Source organism: Arvicanthis niloticus, chromosome X (genome assembly GCF_011762505.2).
Source record: "Arvicanthis niloticus isolate mArvNil1 chromosome X, mArvNil1.pat.X, whole genome shotgun sequence".
Classification (NCBI taxonomy): Eukaryota; Metazoa; Chordata; class Mammalia; order Rodentia; family Muridae; genus Arvicanthis; species Arvicanthis niloticus.
Window position 1 is genome coordinate 91,912,082 of NC_047679.1, and position 24,244 is coordinate 91,936,325.

A 24,244-nucleotide genomic window follows, 5' to 3' on the forward strand; every position below is an offset into this window, starting at 1 on the left:
AAATAAGTAGTAAATGAATGACTTCTATTTTGAACATGACTACACTTTTTGGCTTGTCTTTTTAATTGATAAAATTTGTTCTTTGATATTTCATATATATATGTGTATATATGTGTATATATATATATATATATATATATATATATATATATATGTTTACTTTGACACTCAGTCTCTCTTTCTACTCTCACGATCGTCATCTTTCTTTTTTCTACAAATCCCCTTCATATTCATGACTTTGTATCTTCTTTCATGATCCACTGTTTTTATCCAGGATCATCTCTGTGGCCACAGGTTTAGACCTAGTTCACCAGAGGCTGATGGGTTTAACAATGTACATACAACTTAAGAGAGTAACTTTCCCTCCTCTATAATCTACCAGAAATCAATAGTTCCACAGCAAGGAGTATTTACAGTCTGCTTGATACATGAGGCACTAATAAATACTGAAAATTTGAAGATAAGATGTAATCTCTTCCTTTAAGTAGTATACTCTTTAGTCAAAGGACAAAACATGTATACAAATGCTTGTCATTTATACTAGAATGCAAAATGTCTAGTAAATTTTATGAGAATGACCACTTATTTCAAGATGAAGTCTTTTGGGCAAACTGTACAAAGTGTGGCAATGAGCTCATTTTAAATAATTATGATGTAACTTACTTGGGTTTAAACCAAATTTGTTACCAAGGTGTATTTCTTGCACTTAAAGCCATGACTTTATTATATCATCTCTCTTCTAGTTTCTCTTTATGTTACTGTGGGTCAAAAGCAATGTAGGGAAGAAAGTTTATTTTACTCCACTATTCCAAGATTTATTTTATAATTTCAGGGAAGCCAAAGTGAGAACTTGAAGGGGATAGTCATATCCAGAGAGAGAACAAATGCTTCCATGTATGCAAGTGCTCATCTGACTCCTTGTCACTCAATCCAGGATCCAGAGTACGAAATAGTTAATAGGAGGAGTTGGGCTGGAAAAAGAAGGAGCAGGAGTGATGTATGAAGTTCTCATACAAGTTTAAATCGAAAAAATCAATTTGAAACCAAAAATAAATAAATAAATAAACAGAAAAACAAGGTTTACTTTGGTAGGAATTTTATCTTTTTTTTTTTTTTCAAACACTCATAAATGCCTAGACCAAAATAGTGCCCATCCAATTTATCCAATGAAGAAAATTCCTTACAACCAGTCCTACAAAACAGCACAGTGGACAAATTCTCGATGAGATTCCCTGCTCAGGTTAATTTAGATTGTGTCAAATTGACATCTAAACCAATGGTCATTTTCTTTGTGAAGAGTCCGGACAGGACTTGAATTCTGATGTGAAAACAACAAGAATAGAAAGAAAAAATATGAATATTCATTTATATAATGACGTACTTTATATTGTTTTTCTTCAAACAGTGAAAACAGAATAAAGAGCTGAACACATGCTGTGCAAATATTCTAGCACCAAACTTTTCCTGCCCTTCATGCATATTTTAACCTACAATGAAATATTCATAGCTCCAATGTATTCTGATTCTAACTCTTTAGATTGCTTTATAGTCCACATTAGTTTTCAAAGAGAGACTTGTTTTTTATTCCCTATTTACAGAAAGGTCCTTAATCCTTTCTTGTTTATTTTTATTTAGTATTGATTTCTTTGCTAGTTATAAAGTTTCCATCTTTGGGGAATATATTATAATCAAATATGATAATTGAATTTGGGAAAAAAGTAGCTGAACTATTTAGAGAAAACTATATCCAATATAGATTCAATGTCAGCAGTAAAATACATTTCTAGACAAAATAATAAATAAATATTGGAGTATTGAACTGTGTATAAATACACACTCTTGGGAGAAAATTTTTCAGACACAGTGCAGAAATTTAAAAGCCACAGGATTGGCTAAATCATATTTTAAAATCTAAATTATATCTTATTTTGCAAGCAATCACTAATACCTAGGCCACACTTACTTTTTAAATTAATCTCATGTTTTAGTACATTCCACTGGCTATAACAAAATGCCTTAGATCAAATACATTATGAACAAAGAAAATCAATGTTCATACTTCTGAAAGCTAGAGTATCTGAAAAAATTCACTATTTGATAGTCTCACTGTCTGCTTCAAGAATAACACACTGCTGTAGCATCTTCTTATTTCAGAAGATGTTAACATTGTGGTTCCATATCTTAGAATGGGTGAGTAAGCTGATTCATAAGGAAACTAATACTTTTGATGAGGGAGGAGTTTTATGATTTAGTCATTTTCCTAAAGCCTACATCCTTATCCTATTACAATAAATGTTAAGTTCCAGTAGGTAAATGTTCATGTCTCATGGATGCCATAATAGGCTGTGAGAAAATGGGTTATTTGATAATTAGTTTAATGGATACAAATGGTAGAAAATGTCCAGATCAAAGAACATTACACAAATGATTAGAGAGAGTCACAATGGGAATATGTTGAGAGATTGAGAGGCAGATCTAGGGAATTTAGATATCACTGTGTGAAAATTGTAGCAGGAAGCAAGAAATTGATTAAAAAGTAGATATAGTCATCTGAGAACAAACTTGGCAAATATAGGGCTAGCGTGTGACTGCCAAGAAAAGAAGAGATATTTAAGGTTAATATGAATAGAAGTAGAACTTTTTCTTGAAAATGGAGTATTCTACTCATATCCCCTTTTTCTACATCCCAACTATGTGCTTCCTCCTCTTTTTTCTCCTCTTCCTCCTCTCCTTTCTGTTAAGCCATCATGTACAGTTTGTGCTGAAAAAAAAAAACTCTTAAATATGTAGCCTTCACTGGATGTTCTCTACCAACTACATGACACATGGTTGAAGATACATGGATCTCCTTCCACCAGCTATCAACAGCAGTTCTTTGGCTAGGGTTGTGACTTTGCACCCACCTACCCTCTGCATGCTAGAGTTTTGTCCAGCCTGAGCCTACACAGTCTTAAACATAGTGTGTTTAAAGGCAAAATTCATAAGGATTATATAAGCTATTCTGAAACAATTATCCTTGACCACAGTTATTTATAACATGGATTACATCATTCTGAGGTCAAAATAGAGTTGCTGGGAACACGTCATTTTAGAAATTCAATTTGTATAAATAGATCTCAAATAATCACTTCTGATCATGTTTAATTATATATATTCTAGTTTGATTATAACTTTTTATTACATATTTTTATGCAATATATTTTGATCATGTTTTCTCCTCCTCCTGGATTCTTCCCAACATACTAGCCATCCAATTTTGCATTTTTATTTGCCTTCACACAGTCTTCTTCTCTTCTCTTCTCTTCTCTTCTCTTCTCTTCTCTTCTCTTCTCTCTCTCTCTCTCTCTCTCTCTCTCTTTCTCTCACACACATACTCTTGCTCTCTCTCTGTATCTTTCTTTCTTGCTCCTCTCCCTCTCTGTCTGTCTTTCTGTCTCTGTCTCTGTCTGTCTCTGTCTGTCTCTGTCTCTGTCTCTCTCTCTCTCTCTCTCTCTCTCTCTCTCTCTCTCTCTCTCTGTCTCTCTAAGGAAAACAACACCCAACACTGAAAAAGCAAGAAACAAAAAATCTCACAAAATGAAAACCAAAAGAAGCAGGCCAAAGACCAATAAGGCAAATACATAAAATGAAGCCAAATATACAAATATCTACAAAAAATTCCATTGAGTTAATTTTATTTGACCAACCACTCCTGGGCATGGAGACTTCCAAAAGCATGGTTGGAGAAAACATATTTTCTTTGGCCATTTGGAATCAATAGCAGATGAATTCTTGGTTGGGGGTGAAACCCATGTCCACTTTCCCCTCTTTGTGTATGGACTCTCTCTGTCTTGATCTCTACAGAACCTGTAGAGGTTTGATGACCCAGTTTTTTGAGTTCATGTGGCTGTCATTCCTATTGTCTCCATGCCCAGGAGTAGTTGGTCAAATAAAATTAACTCAATGGAATTTGTTGTAGATATTTGTATATTTGGCTTCATTTTATGTATTTGCCTTATTGGTCTTTGTCCTGCTTCTTTTGGTTTTCCTTTTGTGGGATTTTTTGTTTCTTGCTTTTTCAGTGTTGGGTGTTGTATTCCTTAGACAGAGAGAGAGAGAGAAAGAGAGAGAGAGAGAGAGAGAGAGAGAGAGAGAGAGAGAGAGAGACAGAGAGAGACAGAGAGAGAGACAGAGAGAGAGAGACAGAAAGACAGACAGAGAGGGAGAGGAGCAAGAGAGAAAGATACTGAGAGAGAAAAAGAGTGTGTGTGTGAGAGAGAAAGAGAGAGAGAGAAGAGAGAAGACAAGAGAAGAGAAGGAAGAGACTGTGCGAAGGCAAACAAAAATGCAAAATTGGATGACTAGTATGTTGGGAAGAATCCAGGAGGAGGAGAAAACATGATCAAAATATATTGCATAAAAATATGTAATGTAATTCCCATCAACTGCACGCAGAAGCTTTTCTGGTGCTATTTTTTATGAGGCACTGTTATATGGGTATAGCAGTATCTCATTAGAAGTCCTTTTATTGTTATGTTCCTTTAACAGAATAATAGGTTTTCTCCTAGGTCCATGACATGTGTAATATGAGGTTCTTGATCAGTTTATCAGTTTTAGGTTTGGGACCCATCTCATTAAGTGGGCCTTAAATATGTCCCCCAAACAAACAAACAAACAAACAAACAAACATTGCTGGTTATAACAATTATATCATGGAACTCAGAGAAGTTGAGATGATCCATACAAAGAAGCTTTATCCCATGTGACTAGCATTCACAATACTGGAATATACACTACTGGTTGAGAAGGGTGAACATCGTTATCACCCAGATCCAAATGCTGTGACCTACAACAGTGACCTGACTGATCACTATTCAAATATCATCTACAGTCTCTAATAGAATTTTCTGCCTCTAGACTGCCTCTTTCTCACCACTACTTCTTTCTCTTGCTAAGCTATTCTTCTCAAGCTATCTTCTAATTTCTTCTATTTCCTATTCAAAAGAACTGAGAGCTTCATAATGCCCAAATGATCAAAGTAAAAACCTGACCCATTATGAAGTACCAAGAGAAGGAAAATTTGCTTTTACCATAACACTAAGTAGCATAAGTATTTAGTATGTACTTTAGGAGTTAGGGTTTTGTAAAGTGATCGGAATAGACAATTTCATGAGGGTACACAAACCTGTGATTGGATTAAAGTGATTTTATAATAAGAGAGCAGAGACCATACAGACCCTAAACCATGTGTAATTTCTCTGTATCTTGTCATGTAATTCTCTGGGCCACTTCAGAATTGTGGTAGAAAGAAGACGATCACCACATGAGGCCCTACAACCTTGCACATTTAGAACAATAAACCCAGATAAACCTCTTCTTCATAAACTATCCTGCATATTTACAGAAAGTAAAAGAGAATAACTCAGAAAATTTCATAAAAACCAATTTCTACCCCACTATTCACAACACAACTATCTCCTGCATAAACTACAGCAACAAGCTCTTTTTTTATATATACAAGTCTAATGACATGAAATATTTGAGGTCACTATACCAATCAATTGTTCACAGCTCTAAACACCAGGCAGGTAATCCCCAGTCAAGTCTGGGATTACCTAGAGTCAGAGCCGAATCTGCTCTCTCACTTTAGGAACCAATGGCAATCAGTTCAACTAATACATTTTTCTGTCCAATTTAAGTACAACTCCCTGGCTTTCAGGACCTTCATCTTTTGTTCAGTAATTCTCTACAAGACAGTGATTTTCAACCTCTCCAATGCTGTGACTATTTAATACAGTTCCTCATGTCATGGTGACCCCCAGCCATAAAATAACTGAGATTTTGTTATTGGTACATTGTGAACTAAAATGTAAATATTTTTGGAGAAACTTTTGCTATAAGGGTCCTGATCCACAGGTTGAGAACTGCCAGTATAAGAGGTCTCATATGTAGGTCACACATGTATTTTACTATGACTTGCTTATAACAAAGAGTACTTCCCAGGATGTGTGAAATATTAAGAGTTGAGTAGGCAAGGTACAGGGGGAATGGTACAGAGATCCTATGTTCTCTCCAAGTATGCTAACATACCATGTGTTCACCAAAACTGACACTATATGAACCCTATAGCTTTGGATTTTTAGAGTGTCTCAGGAGATTCTGTGACCCGAGTATAATTGATGAGTTCATTGGTCATTGGAAATTGGTTCCGGTTCTAAGTCCTCTGCCCTCCCTAGAAGCTTGAAGGGAACAGAAGAAGTCCAACAACGCTCAAAACATTTGAAAGGTTGTAAGAGCACTTTCTCAGGAACATGGGGATTTATATTTTATATACTCATTAGTGTTTCTAGCCTTAATACAGCAGTGGTATGCCTGCCCCCTCTCCTTTATAAAACACAATTATTGAAACATTGAAAACACAATTATTAAGACATACTGTTTTAAAAGACATCCTTGTGCTTCAACTGGACATATCACTAATACAGTGTTATACATGATTTATTTTGAGCACATATTTTCTGAAAGTGAAGATTATTTCAACCTGTACCAGTTGTTGGATTGGCACCCTGGGGCTGGTAAATGATTATGGTCATTTCAGAGTCTAAATGAGCTTCAGCTGTTATTCAGGCCCCATGAACACATTTTCTCCATAATACTCTGCTCACAGGCTATAACATGTGGTATAATAGCAGAGCAGCTACACATCCAGGGTTGTTTCAATTGCTTAGCCAATACCATCTGTTCTTAAGCCTGGCCTCAGGGCTGATTCACAAAACCCACACCTCTGTGACTTCATGAATTGGACTTAAATCCCTGATGAAAATGTAACTTCAACTACCTGTGTTGTTGTAAAGAGTCTCCTGAGTTCTGAGAAGTCAATAGCCAAGCATAATGACCTAGGTTAACATAGTTTTATATATCTTAATTTCATGTTAATTAAAATAGTAATGTGACCTTGAACATGAAATGTACATATTTAAGTAGAACCACTGGCTAAAGAAAGATGAAGACATCTTCCAGGGAGACAAAGAATTATTTATACCATACGAAAAAGAATAGATGAAGATCTCTAGACCATTTCTGGGAAAAAAAATATGGTCAATTTTATTGTATCAGCCTTCACTATTGAGTTCATAAACAAAGACAATCAGAGGCCACTTCCAGTGTATGGTGATGTCAACAGATTGAATCTGAAGCTGGCCACAGAAAAGCTTTACTACTTACATACACACACACACACACACACACACGTGTATGTATGTATGTATGTATGTATGTATACTTCTACATGAGACCTATACTTCAAAGTAATCTCCAGATGAAGAAAGAAAATGATGAGAATAACTTTGGTCTCACCAATGCTAGCACTTACATTTCATTTACCAATTCTGCAAAAGTCTTTCCTGTTTTATGTTATAACAATATGCTGATCTTATACCTTTCAAATTGATGATGAAATGCTGCCAATCAGAAACATGTTGAAAAGAATCACTGAGAAACACTGTTCAAGCAGCTAAGGGGATGGCTCAGCGGGTAAGAATACTCAATTCGCAACAATATGGACCTATGTTTGAATCTCTAGTATCCACATGAAAAATCAGGCATGGCTGAGCATACCTGTAATCCCATAGTTGGTAAACAAAGATAGGCAGTTTCTTAGAATTCTCTAGCTAAAGTTTTAGAAACTATGATTTGTGCTTCCCACAATTATAGTTAACTCAGTCATTTTGGATTTCTGATGGGGTTGAAAACATATAGCTATTGACCTTAAGAGAAAAGATTTGAGTGGATGGTCGTCCTCTGACATTCATCCTAAAGCCAGGTTCAGAACTAAATGTTTTAGTTAGAATAGATGTCAGAAGAGCTGGTTAGTCAACAAAAGCATGGACTGGGTATTAAGACTATTCTGTACCTCACTGGTACAAATTGGCATAATTATGCTCTAATTGTATTTTGAGAGAAAAGTTTCATTTTAACAGGAAGGGTGATGTGTAGGAGGAGCTAAGGTAGGAGGAGTACTGAGAGGAAGAAAAGGAGTAAGAAGAGGAGAAGAAGGAGAGGAGAAGCTAGGTGATGAAAGAGAGAAAGAGGGGGGAGACAGGGAGGCAGATATTCATGTATCTCCACCAGTCAAAGATAGTTGTTATATCTAGGTTGGTCAGTGGGTTACACCTCTGAACAATTCCAAACTTATAAAGCCTATGATTAACATTATTTTAAAAAAATGTATAAATGCAAAAAGGAAAAGGGGGCATGGGATAGGGGTTTCCTAAGGGGGGTGGGGGGGAATGGGGATAGGGGATGCCATCTGAAGTGTAAATAAAATATCTAATAAAAAAAAGAAGGTGAAAAAAAAAGAATTCTCTAGCTAGCCATCTTAGCTGAAAGAATGTGCTCCTTGTTCTGTCAGAGACTCCAATTCAAGGCAATAAGATGAAGAATGACAGAGAAGTCACTAGACATCTTCCTCTGTCCTCTGTATATACACACACCTGTGCATCCACAAAATACACACACACACACACACACACACACACACACACACACACACTCAGAGACACACACACATACACACTGACTCTTCCAGGCACAGTATACAGATATCCTCCCTGGTCCATAGTCATCTTGGCATTTCTGGGTATTTGGACAAGCCTGCAGCAACCTAGGCTTTATGGGAGTTAAAGCCTGTTGGGCCTCATTTTGGCCCTGGTTTGGTCCTTGAGGACAAACCTGAGCCTCACTCAAGTTTCTGAGGCCTTGTGGGAGAGCCTAAGCCTGGCTCAAGTTTTTGAGACCTATCTCAATCACTTCTGTATTGGGGTGACTCAGCAAGACCTGTTTGGCCCTGCCTCTGCCCCACCATGCTCATGTAAAGCTTTGCCATTGGCCCTGTCAGTCACCCCATACCCCCTGTCACCTTTCCCCACCTTCTACAACATCTCACCCCACCAAAACACACCCTCTCTATGCTCCGAGTTTGTATAAGCAAAAGGCTGATGCAATAAAGTTGAGTTCCTGCTTCAACAAGACTCCTGGCCCGGTGTGGTGTGTTTCTTTTGGGCCATTGACACTTGCCATCCTGCTCAGCTCAGGAGAGAGACCTGGCAGGACCAGGACCAGGACCTCTCTCCTCTTGCCTAGACCTGAAGGCAAGGAGCTGACAATAGCCTAAATAGTAAAGAGTAATGGTCAAGAAGCTGCAAATTATTAAAATGTTTAAAATAAAAAGTTACTTTTATAGAGGAACATGCTGACAGTCATCTAATATCTAGTATGGAACTTCTATTAACAATTATTTGTCTTTTTACTACATTTCCATATAATCTTAGTAGTAGTTATAAAACAGTTATAATTTATTATTTCATAAATACTTGGCAGATACACAGTGGGACCTATCGGTTTAAATTTTGTAACACAGCTCTCAATCTCACCCTGTATTTAAAACTTAGGTTGTACATATTTTCAGAAAAGAAGTAGAAGCTGAAGAAGAGGGCATTACACTACACACAAGGTATACCTAACAATGCATTACTTAGTTCTGGGTCATTTTGACATAATGCTTTACAGTTTTGGAGTTTCAAGTCCATATTCACTTGGCCCCAACCTTTTTGTCACTGCAGAAAAACAGAACCGAGAGGCAAAGAGTTACACTGCTCACACCATGGCCCCTGAAAATCAAAGAAAGAGGAGGATCTGAAGTCTCAGTGTTTATGCACTTCAAAGACCAACCTGCAATGACTACTTTGCATCCACTGTCTTGCAAAGGTCCTAGCAATGCCCCATAGCATCATACATTGAGAACTAGTCCCTTCACATGTAAACTTTTATGACTCATGGCAGAACAACAGAAGTCTAAATGCAAAGCTGAAGTTCTGAACTGCTATTCTCCATTCATTTTTAATCTATGGTATGAATTTTAACAATATGAAAATTGAGGACAATATGAAAATATGAGGACAGAGGAAATGAATACTTAACAGTGAGTCTGCCATAGGTATTTTCTTTATGCACTATTCACCATTGCATGAAGGCATTTAATCTGTAACTTATACACGAGGAAAACAAAACTAAAGATGAAATCTATTCTTAGTATGAATTAGTAAACACATGAGGATTAACATATCTTTGATAATAAAATTTATGTCTCCTGGAAATGTCTTGCCCATTTGAAAAAAAAAACTAATGTTGCACTGGAGTGAAAAAAGTACCATGCAAAATCTGAACTTCTCTTTATCAGTTACCAATTTATGCATCATTTCAGAAATGTTTTTGTTCATCTGAATATATAACTTCTTTTATAGTATGTGAGCTGAAGGCACCAGAAAATTATTGCACCTTTGTAAAGACTCAACATGGCTGATGTACTGATTAGAGATTCCTGAATATGAAGAGTTAGAATGGGGTAGATCCGAAGCCAAATCATCTTGGACTGGTTATCTGTGCCACATTTTAGAGTACATTTCTTGCCTGTGTGTCTAATACAACATACTTTTAGTTATCACTGTAAAACCTTTTGAGATCTATTAACAAATCCCTGATATAAACCAAAAGTTGAAAAACACATGAGAGTCCTGATACCTATACTAGATGTCCCTGTACTTGCTTGGACCTGCCTACCTGATACTTCCACCAATGTGTTTGAAGTGTCTGTCTATATATATGATGGTCACTTGCTCTTTGACTATGAACATTTTATGAAATGGTTATTTAATTGGAAAAATTAATCATAATTCACATTTTAGGCCAATGTTAGACATATTTAGCTTCAGAAAGAACCCCCTTTAGTCCTTTTGAACTGAGAGTTGTTTTTCATTCAGGTGTAAATATTAGTTCCTACCTACTATGTTCCACACTAAGTATATCTTAGAGATTTTCTAGTGATTAAAAATAAAATTTTTTAATAGCTTGTCATGGCAGTAAAACTAAAGAACAAATTATTTAGTGAACCTTAAAAACTAAGTATAGTTTTACTTTATACTTTCCCACCTCATAATTTATTGCTCTTTGTCCTCCACCAACACTCTTCACTTTCCTGTATTTTTTTCACATTTCACTATGGAATATGCAATAAATTTGAATCTACAAGCCACAGTCTGTTTCTTGATATATAATAATATGCATTCTAGTGCTCAAGAACGTACAACCATCTTTTAACCATCACACTGTTTGCTAGAGAAAGTGATAAATATTTTTAAAATATTCTAATGTAGATATACAACAATACTCTAGAAATTGAAAAAATACAACCTCAAGTTTGAAGAAGAATTTGGTTTCAAAATGAAGAATAGACTATCCACATCCTTTATTAGTAACAACATTAAACTACAAATCATACACAAAAAAAGGGTAATGGAGTAGGACTTAAGGACAACATCTTTATCATATTCCTTCAGCAATATTGTGGTCCAATATTTTATTTCCATAAGCTTTATATTTTCATTTTAGAAATTATGGCATCTTGAAGAAAGACCCAGCATATCGTAGGGATAATAGATTATATAGTATGCCTGAAGAAATACTGTAAGCATCTTCTTAGAAAAAGGAATAAATGTTGAATGGAGGGGCAGATTGAGACTGGTAAGATAAGAAGGAACATGAATACTATATCATTTTCTGATTTACGTTATTATCAATAGATGTTTGCATTGAAAGGAATTGAGTAAAGATAAGAGGTTGGCTGGGGAAGATCTGTGCCCATCTCTGTAGTTGTGCTCTTGCAAATCAATTTCAACTATACTATAGAGAAGCATGAAAACTGCAAAATTGTAATGCAATGGGACAAGTTAGGAGATTGGCATTTCTGTTTTCTAAGGAAGAGGTGATGAAAAGTAATGTTGAGGCCTGAGCTGCTCCACGCCTGGGGGCCAGAAATGTTGAGAACTGCACTATCCCATGTTTGGGGGACAAAATGTTGAGAGCCGCACTGTCAATGTTGGAACCCGCACTGTCAGAAGCCTTGGGGCTAAATTGTTAGAGCCCTCACTGCCCCAAGCTGCTCCAGTCCACGGGTGGGGTTTCAGCAAGAGAGTAAGGATAGATGTGAAGAATAAAGACCAGATGGAGTGTGATTCAATCTCGTTTATTCTTCAGTCTCTCTTCCTAGTCCAAGCCCCAAGTCTTGAGTTTCTAATCCCTAGTTCCTAGTCCCTAGTGCCTCCAAGTTCCAAGTTTCCAGTTCCAAGTTCTAGTGCTAATGTCTAATTCCAAGTTCTTCCTCCAAGTGCCAAGTGCCTAATACCTAATAATAATAATAATAATAATAATAATAATAATAATTCTTCCAGTTCTCTAGTCTAAGTGTCTTCTTCCTCAATGCCTAATTCCTACTCCAAGTTGAACTGAACTCTTCTGTCTGCCTCTCTCCTTTTATATGTCTCACTTCTAAGCCATGCCTTTAAGTCATGCCCTTAGGTCTTGTCTCTAAATCTGATCTCTAAGTCACACCCTTAAGTCACACACCTTTAAGACTCACACACCCAAGGGAAAATCCCAAGTATCTAAAACTAGATGTTATCCGAGTGTGCTCAGCTGTTGTAGGCTATTGTAAACAAACCTCTTGTCAGGGTACAGCTCAAGATGGCTGCAAGAATGATAGTTGCCTTCTGTAGCTCCCCACAAGTAATAAACGGAAAGGAAAAAGAGCAATAAGTAGATGACTCCCAGATACTTTTGTTGATGAAGCCAAAAGTGACTGAAGAAAGAAAAAATCAAGACTGTGTATTAAAGTTAGAGTAGCCATTTGGAGTAAGTACCAGTAAGAAGAAGAGGTGTGGGATGTGAAACAGTTGGAGGGTGAACTGGGAGTGGGATAAAGTCTAGACTGTAAAAAAAAAGATTAAAGAATAAATAAAAAAAGAAGGTACTTTCAGCTTTGATACATTTAAATTTTAAATGTTACTTGAGCAAAATACCCTAGGACCACCCCAGCAGTGAAATGTCTGCTGAATTATCACAAAGTAAATACATTAATATAATAGTCTACAAGATTCAAATTAGTATCTTACTAGCATTTCAAAGTTTGCCTTTGCTGTTCATAAGTCATCACCCTAAACTCATTGGAAAGAATTATAAAAAAATAAATTGAAAATACTGAATATAATGTCACAGGTTAGTGCTTGCCTATTATATGTTGATTGTCTGTTTCTTTATCTGATGTTTGGATGTGCCAAAGCAAAATATTCATCATGCCCCCATAGACTTCTTACTTTAAAATTTTAAAGGGAATTGTGTGTCTTTTGTGCATTTTTTTGTATCTAGCTTCTATAAAATTCATCTATAATTTTATATGTATTTCTAGCAGTTTCAATTTTTATAAAACAATATCCTCAACACTTCTGCTGTAGTTGGACAATTATTCCCAGTATTATTTTGTCACAAATGGGTTGCTGTATGAATTCTGATGTCTGTGTTTCTGGATATGAATTTGTGTTGAGAACATGGCTGAGAGGTAAATAGCTGAGACATGGAGTATCTTATCTAAGCCTCTTACTGTAATGTGAACATGAGGTTGTATATTTATTTGCCAGTACTATGAAGGCTAGAAATCCCAGATCAAGGTGCCATCAGATTCTTTTATGATGGCTGCTCTTTACATCTATCTAATGTGGTAGTGCCTTGTGTCCTCTCATGACAGAAGGGCAGAAGCCCAAGAAGGGAACTCCTTTCAGAATACCTTATAATAATATTAATCTCAGAGTCTCCTAAATTGTCACTTGAATACTTTCACACTACAGTGTTAGCATAAAATTGTGAGAAGGTGACAAAGGTCATAATAATTTGTATATAGAATTTGGTAAAAATTGACACCCTTTTCTTTTCTTTCTCATTCTTGCCTGTTGTTTGTAAATTTTATTAGACTATTCCAAATCAACAGATGTGAAGCTTGTTAATACTTTTTGTTATGCATTTATTGTTATTCTTGTTATTTTCTGCTCTTGGTGTTGGTTATGAATTTAATGTGAAATGTCCCCTGTGAGCTCAGATGCTTAACAATTTCCCATTAGTTTGTGCTACTTTGGAGGTTGTAGACAATTTGGTAAGTAATGTATAGCTCATGGTATAGATGTGCTGCTAGGTAGATCTTGAGACATATAGCCTCCCTCATTGTGGATCTTGAATGTTCTTGAACCTTGTAAACAAGCCTCTTCTTGCTCCTTCTACTGCAGAGCAACTTGTTTCACTCACCATGCCTTCTCTATCATGTTTGACTATATCCCCTGAACCATGCAGTATTCTTTACTTTAAGTTGTTTAGGTAAGCGGTTCAGTCACAGAAAAAGAATTAACTAACACAGTGCTATTAGTAAAAATCAACAAAAGATTACATGTGTGAATTTAGTTCAATAGATTCAAATGAGAAAACAGGAGTTTTTAAGATTTAAGTACTACAGCTCAACACATGGTAAGAAGTTCAGACTCCAAGATCAGATTATACAAACTTAAATTCTATTTTTATGATTTTGATTTCTTTTTAAACATTCAAAGTTTTGAATTTATATGGCCTTAGTTTTTTAATTTAATATTGGATTGATGAATGATATATTCTTCACTAGATTATGAACATTAAATTAGACAGCAGATCTAGAGAAGTTAGCATTTTCTACAAAATAAAAACTATTCAAGGTTATATGTAAGTCATTGCATTGATGTAATTACATACTCTATTTTAATTCATGCATTAAAAGTTTTGATAATCACATATACTGAACATTAATTTATGGACTCTGCTCTTTTAAATAAGCAAAATCAGGTATTTCTCTTTTGGAGCCTCTCTCATTCTCATAAGTCCTTTTGCAATTTTTCATAATAAATCTGTGTTCACTTTGCAAAAAATAAAATAAATTGGCACAATTTCCTGACTACTACTAGGATGAGAATATATGCTTCCATATTTTAGTGCTAATACATAATAATAATAATGATAGTAATAGCAACAATAACGATAATAATAGATATAATTTAATTTCCTCATATAATTTTAAAATAAGAATTCTTATTTATAAAAAATTTTTTTAACTATATTGTTTTACATTCCAAATGTTGCCCCCATTCCTGGTCTCCCCGCCACAAGTTCTTCACCTGATCCTTCCCTTTGCTTCTGGGAGGTTACTCACCCATCCACCCCCATTTCACCCCACTAGCATCCTTCTCTGGGGCATCAAGTTTCTACAGAATTAAGTGCGTCCTCCCCCCACCCCAAGCCAGACAAGGCAGTCCTCTGCTACATGGGCAGGCCACAGACAGCCCAAATATGCCCTTTGGTTGGTAACGTAATCTCTGGGAACTCTGAAGGGTCTAGGTTAGTTGATACTGTTGTTCTGGGTTAATTAATACTGTTATTCTTCTCCCTGTGGGGTTGCAATCCCTTTCAGCTCCTTCAATCCTTCCCCTAACTCTTCCATAGGGTTCCCCAACTTCAGTCCAGTGGCTGCCTGTAAGTATCTGCATCTTTCTTAGTTGCTGGTAGAGCCTCTCAGAGGACAGCCATGCCATCAGTAATAATGCCACAGTTTGGTGCTTGCGCATGGGATGGATCCCAAGTTGGGCAGGTCTTTGGATGGCCTTTCCTTCAGTTTCTGCTCCATTTTTGTCTCCGTATTTCCTTTAGACCAGAACGATTCTGGATGAAGAATTTTGAAGATGGGTGAGTGGCCCCATGTCTATCTACTGGAGGTGGTCTCTTTAGGTTCTATCTCCTCACTGTTGAACATTTCAACTAGGCTCATCCCCACTGGGTTCTAGGAGCCCCTCACATCCCTGGTGTCTGAGACTTTCTAGAGGTTCCTCCCTCCTTCACACCATGCTGCTACATATTTCTATTCATTCTCCTGGACCTCTGAGATTCTCTCCTATCTCTCCCCATAGCTGATCCTGCACCCCTTTATTCTCCCCCTAAATAATTATGAGAGGCAGAGGGAGGGAGGAATGTGGGTAAAAAACATTTTTCACATTTAAATATAATAATTTGTGAGCTAAGTTGATATAACAGTCATTAGTTTGGGGAAACATCAATTTATTTGAGTTACCCTAAAGTTCTTTATTGCCACAGTACCTGTTCTTAAACATACATATTTACATATGTACAAACACATGTACAATAAATAATGAATGAATAAAAAAATTAAATAAATAAATAACAAAAAAGGAATGGAAACAGGCAACCTCGGGAGGTAGGAGGTAGAGGGACTCTCTAGAATGTACAAGAGACCTGGGAGGTGAGAGATTCTCAGGACTCAAAGGGAGAGACCTTAGATAAAATGCTCTACAGTGGGGAGAGACAATTTGTAGAGCTCACCTACAGTAGAAAGACAAGGCATCAAGTGGAGAGATGGCATTGCCATCCCACAGTCAAAAACACTGATGCAGAATTGTGCCTGTTTGAAAGAACTGCAGGAACAAAAATGGAGAAGAGTCTGAGGTCCAGTGACAGGCCCAAATTGGAAGCCAGTTCAAGGCGAAGGCCCCAAGGCCTAATAGTATTACTGATGCTATGGTGTGCTTACAGACAGATGCCTAGCATGACCGCCCTCCGAGATTCCCAACAAGCAGCCAATAGAGTCAGATGCAGATATTTACAACCAACCAATGGACTGAAGTCAGGGATCCCCGTGGTTGAATTAAAAAAGGCTAGAAGAAGCTGAAGAGAAGGGTTACCCCATGGAAAGACCAGCAATCTCAGCTAACCTGGACCCCCAAGATCTCTCAGAAACTGAGTCCCCAACCAGGCAGCATATACCAGTTGATATAAGGCCTCCACACATATACAGCAGAGGACTGCCTGGTCTGGCCTCAATGAGAGAAGATCCCCAGGGAGTGGGGAGGTCTGGCCAAGTGGAATTGAAGAGGTATTTTGGATGAGGAACAGTAAGAGGGCAGACTGGAATGGGGATAAAGACTGGACTGTAAAAAAAGATTAAAGAATAAAAAATATATAATTTGCAGGACCCCAACAAAACAATAGAAAAGTAATGTTTATAAGCTCAGGCTTTGAAACTCTATTTTAGCCTTTATTAGTGATTGTCATAATACATTTCAAAAACTATATTAAAAGTATAATCACAACATTCACACAATTATGTAGTTGCAAACTGCTGCATATAACGTTGTCACTTGAAGAGTACAGCAGACTGCATTTTACAGGTTGATTAAAAACCTTCAGGTTATCATTAAATCACTCAGAAGTATCCTATGTTTATACTCATACAATCATGAAATATTTGAACACATACCATGTTTTGTTTATGAACTATAATTTCACCTTTCCTGAAAAAAAAATGTATGACTGTTGTACTAATCATTTCTGAGTACTACTTAATATTCTTGAGAAAGAAGAAAAGATTATGAGTCACTGCATCCTAAGCTTTTAAAAACTGTGCAAATTGTTCAACAGTAGGGGGAAAGAAACAATCTAGACATCCACTGAAGCCTGACCTAGAAATAAATGAGAGAGTTATGTGGGAATATCAATATCGAGCTTAACATTGCAGTCCTTCAATAATAAATGAGAGGAAAGCTGTAAAGGCACACTTCTGATGGCTAGGTGGTTTATTAATGTGTGTTTAAATTATTTGTATCGTGCTGGGTATAGATGGTAATGGAAGAGCACACAGGGTGAAATATCTGGTGTGTAAGTGATGTTGGGAAAGTTTTGAACAATAACTGTACAGGGTATATCAGACATATGGGAAATTTTGTTATTCTTCATATCAGTAAGGAAAACTACAGGGCATGGTAGGACTAAGAGTGTGTTTTTTTTTTAAACAAAAACAAACTTAAGTGATAACTATGATCAGGTGCTATGAGCATCGAGAATACATGATCTGTCTGTCTTTAAGTGGGCACCCATAATGCCTAGTATATGATATTGCTATAATCTATTTGTTATAAAATATAAAATTCACTTAAATGTAGAGAATTTAAAATAATCTAAATTACGAGAGTCTTGGGAATGGAATTTAACCAGGGTAAGGAAGAGAATAAATGATTAAGGCAATCAAAGCATAGGGAATGGTAAATACAAACTCTTCTGGGCATTGGTATCTAGACATCTTGTAATGCACTAGGCTCTCTGAGACTCTTTGTTGCACATACTGGGTATAGACCATTCAGAACAATTTGTATAGCAACCTCTTAGCAATCTAGAAACTCCCACCTTCATTGAGCTATATGCACACCCACTTTGCACAAATGAGTCAGTTCTTCTCTCCTTAATGATCATCAATCCTAGACAAATTCAATTCAATCACACATCAGTATGATGGATAGTAGATTAGAAGAATAAACATGGTCTAGACTACCTTTAAGCAAACACACACTAAAGTGAACTATTTCATAAAATGGCAATTTTATAAATAATCATCTGCTTATAGTCTTATACTTTTGTAGAATATGGCTAAAATCAAATGCATCATGGGAACAAACATGTGATGTGAGCAAAGGCTTATATAACTTAACATTGTCCTTCACAACAGAAAATTGTCTTCACAGTGCTCCTTAGCAACCAAACTCCTTCTCTTGAACCCCAGGAAGGGAATCACCCAGATATAATTTCAGCACTTGAGTATCCACATTCATGTGGCGTATTGTCACTCCTGATGATGTACTTTTGGTCTATACTGTTGTTATGCCTTTAAATGGAGTTTTCTAGATCCTTTTTGTTAGATTACTAGCAGTTGCTTTTCCTGATCTTCACATTTTCTCCTGTCCTCAGATTCCCTTACTTTTTCTATCAGTCAACTATAGCCATAAGCCTGGGAATATCATTAGAGAGATATAATCTGAGCAAGTAAGAAGAATAAACATTCTTTGTTTGGGGGAGTTTGACCTAAGCTGATAAGAAAAAAATGTAAGGATTGTTCACTGCAGTATTAGGAGAACTTGAAATACTGTCAAGCTGGTAGTCTGCCTCTAACTGCTGTTTCACACATTTATGCACTAAGTGCCTTTGAACACTTCTTGTTCACCAGGCACTGAAAAAAGAGACGGAAGGAATGTGGAAACAAAGTAAGTGATCTATCTTCTTCGAAGAGACTTCATTCTAATAAGGTTATAAATAGTAACAGAAATAAGCATGTAACAACTTTTCAGGAAGCAGATGTGTTCCATGAAGCAGAACAAGCTACAGAGAGAACGACATCATAAAGGGAGGCTGATGATTTCTTTCTTATCAATATATTTGCATCAGTACATTAACACTGGGTTTTCAGAAACTGTGTTTTCAGAAGCAGAGCCCTGAAGAAAATAAAGAAGCAAGTCTGGAGAATGATCTTTCAAGGGAAATGGAAAGTTAATGCAAATGCCTTATGGTGAAAATAAATGAGGTAACTAGAACAAAATATAAAAGAGAAAGAAAGAGTTGAGATCCATAAGTAATCTGCAGGTTTCTTTTGAATACCTAGTTGAGTTGCATGCACTCCAGGGAATATTTAACTCATTTAGCCCTGTAACTTGCCAAACCTGAGCCTAGGTGGAGAAGCTGAGAATCATGAAAGGAAACTGTATTTTGCAGTGCTGCTGTGAGACTAGGAAAAAAGACAATTTCCAACAAAGAAGTGCCATTAAGTTTGCCGTTTTCTGTTAACATGTCTCTGTTAATATAATAGAAAAAGAGGAATCAAGGTCAGATTAATCTGAAGCCTGAAATATCTCTCTCTCCTTTCCTCCTCTCCTGCAACATCCAGCTGAGCCCAGCTAGGCACTAAAAAGAAACTTCTGAACTAAAAAAAGTGAAATCCTAGGACTTAGGAAAGTCAAGAACAACTATACTTTTTGTCACATGCATGCCCTTAGTCAAAGAGAGGATTTTGGACCAATATTGAGTCACAAAACATGGTAAATAATGGCCTTTATGGGGCTTGAATGTTAAATAGGTACTATAAATGAGTAAGAGTTTTGAAAATAGTCTCTAAACACAGGTTAAGTTTGCAGAAATGATGTACCACATAAGAGACATGTATAATTCAGAGCTTTGTGAACAAAAGCAAGAGCTGTACAGTTATGTAGGAAGTAATCACGGTTGCACATTCTGTAATCACTCAAGCAAAACACTTAGTTTCAGGGGAAATTAAACACATATTTGTTTGAGGGAACAATGTGGCTTTACACTGTAGAGTCTGTTTCAATACATAATAAAACAATATTGTACTTAGTTTTCGGTTTTGGCATTTACTTATTAAAAATAATGAAGTGCTGAAGATTGAAAGCTTCTCTCGCCTACTTCCCCAACCCAATAATTGAGAAAACATTAAAAAATTTAGAAATTACATGTTGAGATAATGCTAGTTTTTGCTAATTCTATAGCTTTATTCAACTGAAGGAACTTGACATTATAAACACTACTTTGAAGCAAATTCTTCAATTAGTTTTATGTTATTATTTTTATTGGATATTTTATTTATTTACATTTTAGATGTTATCCCCTTTCCCCATTTCTTCCCCCCAGAAACTCTCTACCCCTTCCCCCCCCTCCTGCTTCTATGAGAATATGCCCCAACCAACCCACCAAAACCCACCTCCCTGTCCCTCGAATTCCCCCACACTGGGTCATCCAGCCTTCACAGGACCAAGGGCCTCCTCTCCCACTGATACCCAACAAGACCATCCTCCACAACATATTTAGGTGGAGCCATGAGTCACTCCTTCTGTGCTTCCAGGCTGGTGGTTTAACCCTGGGATCTCTGGTTGGTTGGTATTGTTGCTCTCCCCATGAGGCCTCAAACCCTTTCAGCTCCTTCAGTCTCTCTAACACCTCCATTGGGAACTCCATGATCAGTTCAATGGTTAGCTGCAAGCATCTATCTCTGTGTATGTCAGGCTATGGCAGACCTCTAAAGAGACAGGTATATCAGGTTCCTGCCAGCACATACTTTCTGGCATCCACAAAAGTGTCTGCCTTTGGTGACTGCAAATAGAATGGATACCCAGGTGGGGCAGTCTCCAGACAGCCCCTCCTTCAGTTTCTGTTTTATCCTTTGTCTCCATATTTGCTCTGTATTAATGAGTATTTTGTTACTCCTTCTAAGAAGGATCAAAGTTCCCACACTTTGGTACTTTGTCTTCCTTCTTTATGAGCTTCATGTGGTCTGTGAGTTGTATCTTGGGTGTTGCAAGCTTTTGTGCTAATATCCACATGGCTGTGAGTACATACCAGGTGTGTACTTTTGTGATTGGGTTACCTTGCTCAGAGTGCTCAGAGTGCTCAGAGTAATATTTTCTTTTTTTTATTTGTTAATTTGATTTTATTTATTTAAATTTTAGATGTTATTCCCTTTCCCCATCCCCCTCCCCCTTTAACCCCTTATCCATACTTCCTCCTCCTTCTTTTGCTTTTATGCCATTTACATTACCTGCAAGTATTAAGGTCAATTCTAGGTTGAGAAATTAGCAATATAATAGATGCAAATAGTCAAGGAATAAGCAAGAAAATAAATTCAGATAGTCAAAGAAAAACCAGGACAATAAACAGAGTCCCTTGGTCACTCCTGTGATCACTGTTTCTAAGAGAATATCAGGATGACCAAAATATCTGAGCCTACTTTTCTGTCCTAGCCCAAAGTCATTTTCATGCCTGAAGCCTACTTCTTTGTTCTAACCTAAGATTTAGATTCCTGCCTGAAGTTACTTCTTTGTTGTAGCCTAGGATTTAGATTCCTGCCTGAAATTGCTTCTTTGTTCTAGCCTAATGTCAGATTCCTGCCTGCAGTCCATTTCTTTGTCCTTGGCCAATACCAGATTCCTTCCAAGCAGCCCACTTCCTTTTCCTTGGTCAATGTCAGATTCCTGTCAGGCAGCCTCAAAAGATATTCACATCTCCCTCTTTTTATTGTGTCTTAGGTGGTTCTGACAAGAATGCCTTCCTTACCCATTGTGAAATATGTATTATCAAAAGCAATGAATTTCTGTCTCAGGTTGGTAATGTTCTGGGCAGAATTTTACCCATCCTTGGCTTACCAGCCTGTCAATTTAAAAACTCTGTCTGGGGGTCCATTTTCAGGTTCAAGTGATGTACTTTGGCTGATAACATGTTGATGTTGCAAGAGACAAGCTTTAACAAGATGGCCAGAAATAAAAGTATTCCCAGGACAAAAAGGGCTAGCATGATCAAGCTATATATGACATTTTTTGAGGTTTGACCAAAATAAAAATACTGACTTCAACTCAAGGATAATTTTATCAGCATTATCTGCAGCATCAGAGTTCAGCAAAGCAGCATTCTTTTATGATAGCAAGAGATAAAGTTGGGACATGATCTAGATTTCAAACAAGTATTAGTGCATGTGTTAAGGCTCTTTTAATAGTCAAGTTAAAATTACTTTTGTCTGTTCTACAGAATTTATTGTAAGTTGCATTGACTGTACACTTTTTAATTGTGTTAGTGTGTTGAAACCTGGCATGTCTGTTACAGGGGACTATCAACCAGCTTTTGTCTTACTGCCCTGAGTATTAGAAAACCTTGATTTTTCTGAAAAAAGGCTTACAAGTGCTGGAAGAAGTAAGTTAGGCTTTAAGCAGATGCAAGAGTGTAGTGGGATTGATTAGTACTGTTATAACAGTTTAAATACATTAATTGCTAGCACCACTGCTTCTGTAATTGCTTTGACACAAGAAGTTAAGACAGCTACTTTTGTTACTCGTTTAGCAAAAAAGTGTTACTAATGTGTTGAGTATACAAGAGGATCTATATCGGTGTTTTGTACAATGGATTGGTATTCTATATCTTATTCAGATTATTGGAAGGAGGTTCAGGGTTTAAGAGTTAGGTGCCATCTCGTGTGTCATGCCAAATACCATTGGAGTTGTGTTACTTCTAAAATTTACAATGATATTCATTCTAAATAGAAAAAAGTTTAAAGGCATTTGTAGCATATTTAGTTTAATTCTAACAGCTCTCAGTATGATATTTTCTAGTTCTATATATTTGCCTAAGAATTTCATGAATTCATTGTTTAGAATAGCTGAGTGTCCTACATCCAATATAAGTGTTATTATCCAAAAATACAAAGAATTCAAGAAATTAGAGTTCAGACAAATAATCGTATTCAAAATGGGGTAAAGAATTAAACAAAGAATTCTCCACTGAGGAAACTACAGTGACTGAGAAGCACCCCCCAAAAATGAACAACATCCTTAGTCATCTGGGAAATGCAAATCAAAACAACCCTGAGATTCCACCACACACCAGTCAGAATGGCTAAGATTAAAACCACAGTTGACAGCAGATATTAGAGAGGATTTGAAGAAAGAGGAACACTTCTCCATTGTTTGTGGGATTGCAAGCTGATACAATCAGTATGGAAATCAGTCTGGTGGTTCCTCAGAAAATTGGAAATAGTATGACCTGAGGATCCAGCTATATCACTCCTCAGCATATACTCAAAAGATGCTCCAACATATAATAAGGACATATGCTCCACTATGTTCATAACAGCCTTATTCATAATAGCCAGAAGCAGGAAAGAACCCAGATATCCTTCAACAGAGGAATGGATACAAAAAATGTGATACATTTACACAATGGAGTTTTATGTTATCTTAAGTGCATGGAGGGTGCTTTGAATTCATTTGATGGAAGGATTCAATCAACATAGAGGATAACAGTTATTTGGTCTTTAAATCATAAACAGCAAAATTTACCATTACCAATTTCAAGTTAACTAACTACACATCACATCAAATTGCATGATAGTAATGAGTCATCCATAAGTCTAATTGGGAAGCACAGTTTGGTAACACAAATTCTCTTTCTCATGAAGCTTGAAGTCACACCTATCATGAAATTCACTCATGCATCTGACATATAAGGCTTTATTACACAATATATTTATGAGTATCATTTTGATCTGGATGACGGTACTTAAGATCTAGTACACAATAGTTAATAAACATTTGCTTAGTGAAAGAAAAATGCCCCCCCCAGAAGTTCACAATCTAAGACTGACATCTCTAACCATTAAATGGATAACGAAGATTCCAATACATCCATTTCTAAAATTTGATAATTTGTATCAGAGTATAAGTACCCATGACTATATATGTTCTATATGATGATAAGAAGTATAAAAATTCTAAGAACAGAAGAAGAAGAATCTAGGATGAATCACAAAATAAACTCAAACCCATTTCTAATAATTCCATTAATATGTGTGCTGTCTGATGGAATTAGGTCCTAAAACCTGTTGAAAATTTGAAATTAGTTGTTTGTACTTTCTTCCTTTGTAGTGGTGCTATTTGGATCTGAGAATTATTTGGTTTAGATATATGAACAAACA

The 24,244-nt window shown here is 36.5% G+C and overlaps 1 pseudogene; it reads right to left on the minus strand.

The window, feature by feature from the left end:
* The window catches only part of LOC117695077 (heat shock protein HSP 90-beta pseudogene), a 181,790-nt pseudogene that overhangs the window by 138,268 nt on the left and 19,278 nt on the right, over positions 1-24,244 (minus strand).